The sequence below is a fragment of the Dasypus novemcinctus genome, chromosome 23, assembly GCF_030445035.2.
Source record: "Dasypus novemcinctus isolate mDasNov1 chromosome 23, mDasNov1.1.hap2, whole genome shotgun sequence".
NCBI lineage: Eukaryota > Metazoa > Chordata > Mammalia > Cingulata > Dasypodidae > Dasypus > Dasypus novemcinctus.
The window spans coordinates 44,434,479-44,440,478 of record NC_080695.1 but is presented as its reverse complement, the minus strand read 5'-3'; positions in this window follow the sequence as shown (position 1 = coordinate 44,440,478).

Genomic DNA, 6,000 nt, shown 5'->3' with positions numbered 1-6,000 from the left:
TAAGCCACCTTCATATCTTACCAGGACTACTGAAATCGCCATCAATTTAACTTCAAAATCACTATTTGCCATTCTATGTACTCCTCCTCCTGCATGCAAAACACCTTTTGACAAATGCATATTATTTGTTAATTTTGTTCATAAACATGTGATATGGGCTATTTCCTTTAAATATGTGTTTCTTCTCTCTTCATATTTTTTAATATTTATTTTTTTTAATTTTTAAAGCAGTTTCATTGAGATATATTCACATACCATATGATCTATCAAAAGTGTACAATCAACTGTTTTAGTATAGTCATAATATTGTGCATTCATCACTACAAAGAATTTTATAACAATTTCGTTACTCTATGGACTATTTCTTTTATTTAAACTCTGAAGTAACTTCAATATGCCCTGTGGGCCATTCTATAGAGTTGGGGGGACATTTCATCTCTAGCATTACTGAGGAGTCCTTCTCTGCCCCAGATATTAAATAGTCCCAACATTTGGTCCCCTGCTTTTTATTCCCGATATCCTCCTTTTCCAAGCTCATATTATCCCTTGAATTCTAGTGCTTCCAATACTCTCTTGCACATTTTTACAGAATGCGCTTTGCCAGTTAAGGCCCTGGCCCTAGAATCTAGCCTAAGTACTTCACGCTGCCATTTTCATTCTGAGGTACTACCACCTCCTTGTGGTGCTGCAAGGATATCGTGATAAATTATGGGCTGATGGCCGGGCCAAGGCAAGGTCACTGACTTCCAATCTTGGCAGTCATTTTAACCTGTTGAACTTCGAGCCTTCATCACCGTCCTCTCAGCTTCTTAAACAGTGAGCATAGGCTTTTAAGTGTCCAAAGATGGAAGAGATTTTACCCTAGAAAATGGACACCTGCTGCTTTTAATCCAAGCCAAATGTTAACAACGATCTGGCAGTCTTCCTGGAATGAAGAAGAGAAAAATACCAGTTGAGGAGACGCAAACACTTTCACAATAGTATAACCTGTCACAAATGCAAATGAGTTATTTTAAAATTCCATTCTGAAAATACCTTAAGGACTTCTTGTTCAACTAACACAAAAAAATGTTTCATTGGGTTTAAAAGTTTCACCTACATTTCGGTCATATAAACTTAACTAGTCATTTTGGCATTTTTGGCCAATCAGTACACTATGAATCTCAAACGATTATCAGCATGGATAGTAGGAACAGAGAAAAGGAGAGAAAAATATGTATCATCCACTCCTACAAGATAATATGTGAGCCTGTGTGGATGACACATGTGCATGGAAAGGGGCTTTTGGAAATGGGATTCCTGACAGAGATTTAGGGTTTGTGCCGCAATCCATTTACTCACAGCCAAAGCGGGTTGACTTCCAGGAGTCTTTTCATTCCTGCATCGTTAGTGCATAGTTCACCCAAAGGACCTAAAAAATGTGTTTCGAATGATAACACACTTTGAAATGTCTTCAGGTGTTACCCCTTTGCTTTATGACCCTGGTAAATATATCTTCTAATTGAATAGTTTGGGAGGAGAAGCTGTAAGTTTCTCCCTGCTGGTGAGCAGAAATATACAGAGAGACTACTGCTGAAAGCTACATAGTAACTAACAGAAGCACATGGGGCAATGCAGTAAGTGGGGGAGCCCAGGCCTTTTTTCCAAAAGAAGTAATCTTCCTGAGTAAAACCCTCTCCTCTGCCAGAAGTAAACTGCTGGCTGCCAAGCTGAATAATAGAGCCCACTCTGTGGCCACGAATCCCAAGGACTTAGAGTGAGACTTGCGCAGGCCAGGGAAAGAAGCAAGGACGTGGGGGAGAATTGGACTGTGCCTGTGGTTGGACCAGCTCTAAACCATTCCATACCAAGAAAAGAGACATCTACTTAAAACACCTGTTCTTTATCTATTTATGATGTTTGCTGTCCTTTTGTCCTTTCACTAGGTTTTATTTTTATATTTTGGCTGATATTTGTAGAAAATACAAAATTACTATAGATCTAACTAATTTAACCAAGAAAGTTTCCATTGTACCATTTATACATTTTTCTGGCTTTCCTATGATTTGTGTTAATCTGTGACTTTTCCAACCACATTACTCTAATATTTTAATTAACTGTAAATCCTTGTAAGAAATGTTGTCCTTCCTTGCTTTCCTACTATGGGTGTCCTGTTACCGAGATGAGAATCAGCTCAGTTCTCACCCCCTCATAGAAACCACTCTTGGCCACCCGTGTTTGTAGTGGGATATATTTTCTCTATATTGAAAGATACAGCTTTCCACTTCTCATACAATGCTTTATACTTGGTTCTTTTTTTTTTTTTTCAAATATAGCCTTTTTGGGAGATCAGACCCTCACTTATCTTTATTTTTGAAAGCCCACAACCCACAGCTCAGTAATTCACACATGTAGGTATTCAATACACATGCACTGGTTGTTTGACTGTTCTGTTTGTTCATTTTCCTTGCTTGCATTACTGTGGAAGGGTTCTGGATAGGGAATCAGAAAACCTATTTCCAGTCCTGGCACAGATGGAAATTAGCTCTGGCACCTTGACTAAGTCACTAAAAAAATTGAAATATATTCCTATGTCGATAAAATGATAATAATTCTCTTGTAGGAATTTGTAATAAATGAATTGTATATATGAAAGTATTGTTTATATTTAAAGTATCATGCTCCCTCTACTGTTATTAATTGCAACAAGAAAACTCGTAAGAAGTCCTGTATGTAATTCTGTTACAACATATAATCATTTGCTATTCTACAAAAATTCTAGGTCTTGATGCTTCAGGTGGTAGTAAAGACATGCAGGTATCCCGGGAGGGCTGAGAGGATTCTGCCTACCTGGGCACCCAGACCAGAGCTGGACAGAGGGCACGCCCTGCTCCACCCCCTCAAATTGGATTTTTGCTCTGGGCTCTTAACTGAGTGGACTGTAAGAAAGAGCTTATTTCTGCCGTATGAAATAAAATTGATTTTCTTAAATTGCCAGACGCAGAATCTGTTTATCACGTTGTTTTACTGTGACCTAGAAAGAAAGACAAATAACTAAGAAAATGGAGAAAATTTTATTATAAACCATACAAATTCTACCTTCAGCCCACTAATATTTACTTCCCCTTAACACTGTCAGCTACAAGTTGTCACCAATTTTGCTATATTTTTTGCATTTATAATTTATAACCTGTCTACCTCCAAATTTGATTTTAAATGGCTTACAATAAAAGACCAGATACATAGGACTACTCAAATGGAAATGAAAACTCAAAGCACAGAGCTGATTAAAGGAGTTTGTCAGCAAGTCAATCTTTTGTTCTGAATTCTTTACCTCTGCCACCGACTTACTTTTTTTTGTATTTTACTCAACAACTTTTAAAATATGATTAATTTATCTTTCATGAATGTTTAACAATTTTGTCAGAACAAAATGTTTAAATATTGATTGCTTAATATTCTGACTGATTTGTCATTTTTTCCATATAAAGAGTTTTTTTAAAACTCTTTTAAAATTTTCAAATGAATAGTTGCAAGTAGACAACAACTCCCATGTATCTTCTAGCTATATATTCATCTTGATTCTATCTGTCCATCTATCATATAAAATGATTTTATTCTGAACAATTTGCAAACAAATTGCAGTCATGATAACCCAATATTCCTAAAAATTCCCTTGTATTTCTTAAAATAAAGTAGTTCTCTAGAAAAAAAGGGTGACATTGGGATAACACAACCATCTAATCCACAGACCACATTGATTTTTCACCAATCTGCCTACAATGTCTTCTATTCAAAATGATTCAACCTACAAAAAAATCAGTGCATTTAATACCATGTCTCTTGTTTTCCTCATTCTTTGTCTTTCATCAGTTTGACACTTTTGCAAAATGCAGACTGTTATTTTGTTGTATGTTTTTCAATTTCAGTTTGCCTCATGTTCTTCATGAGTAAATTTAGGAGCTGTACTTTTGGCAAGATATCAAAAATGTGATGCTATATTTTTCCTTTTTTTTTCCTTTGAAGATTTATTTATTTATTTTAACCCTTTGCCCTCCTCCCTCCCTGCTGTTTTTGCTGTCTGTGTTGTCTTCTCATTTTCTCTCCTCTAGGATTCACTGGAATTCGACCCTGAGACCTCTGATGGGGAGAGAGGTTCCCTGTCATTTGTGCCACCTCAGTTCCTGGTTTCTGCTGCACTTCACCTTGACCTTCCCCTTGACTCTCTTTTGATGTGTCATCATCTTCCTGCATGATTTACTTGCATGGGGCACTGGCTCACCAGGAGTGCACTCGCACGGGCACTACTTGCCATGTGGGCACACTTTCTCTTCTTTTTCACCAGGAGGCCCTAGGGATTGAACCCAGGTCATCCCATATGGTAGGCGGAAGCTCTTTCACTTGAGCCACATGCACTTCCTGATGCTGTATGTTTCTTAGGACATTGTATCATATGGCACATTGTCAGTCATGTTCGGAAGCTGGCTTGTAAATGCTTGCAGGAGCTAATTCAGCACATTTCCTCCCAACTGTGTATTCACTGATATTATATTGATGTCTTGAAATCTGGCATGGTGGGCATGCTTACACCACAAAAATGACAAATGCTACAAATCTGGATTTCTTTTTTTTGAGAACAGGTTTAACTATGAACCACTGATTATGATGTCCCATTTTTGGTGCTACCAACATAACCTCTTGGCTAAGATATTTTCTGCCAGATTTCTCTATTACGAAATTACTATTCTCCTCTTCTGTATTACGAAGTTACTATTCTCCTCTTCTGACGATATGGGGTGATATATTGAGATTAGTAAGTGTCCTGTTCCTCATCAAAATTTTACCCACTATTTTTAGCTTCCTTAGCTGCTAAAAGTCTGTGCTGAATCAAATGATGGTGATCTAATTCCATCTTCCTTCTACACTTATTAGGTGGCATTCTATAATAAGGAAAACTTACTCTTCTCCAATTCATTCATTCATTCATTTATTTATATAAGCGTGGTTTCATAGATTTCTATTATACAAAATTGTTCATCTTGTATTTTTGTCCTGCCACTGTCTTGGAGTCAGCATTTCTCCAAGGAACGCTGTTTGTTTAAGGGACAATGGTGTTTTCAGTGATATGAAAGAACAAAGACTTGGGTACTTGGTTTGTTCATTGCCACTAGGCTGTTACTGTTTCTATACCTGCTACAAGTCAGAGGTAGGAAATACATTATACATGTACACACACACAGATACACATACGCACATTTTATTTATTTCAATATCTAAAAATATTAAAACCATGAGTTTATGCAAAATTGCCTCTAACTCAAATACAGCACTAAGAGGTTCATTCTATCCTTCCTCTTCGCCATTTTTCTTTTTTTTTACTTTTTTTATTTTTGTTTTTATTTTTATTGAAGTATATCATTCGTACATGAACACACATAAACAATACGTGTATAGTAAGAATTGCGAACTTACAAAATAAACATATATAACATCACACAGGGGTCTCATATTTCACCCCTCCACCAACTCTCTGCATTGCTGTGAAACATTTGTTACAAACTATGCAAGATCCATCATCAAAATATTACTACCAACTATATTCCTAATCTCACACTTGGTGTATTTTCCCCCAAACCATACTATATTTTAAAAATATATTTCTGTTACAGATATTGTGAACTTGCAAAATAATTATTTTTTCTAATGCTCTTCTCAGACAGGTAGAAATCTGGTTCATGTTAACCTCCATATTTTTCTTTTTGTTCACAAAATTCCCAAGCATGTGCTTCACTGGCATTTCCTCAGCCCACAACCCTACTAGCTACCAGCACACTCAACCGCATTCTTGCTCAGCTCCTAACTATGCCAAACACATCCATACATATATGGAAAGAGCACGTCAGCCAATATGAAACTTTAAGATTCATTCTATCCCTCATGAAATTAAGATTATAAAGAAATGTGGCTGAGTTCACAGGGCATTAAAACTCTCATTCTTCACTGCTTCAGGGATCTGACCAT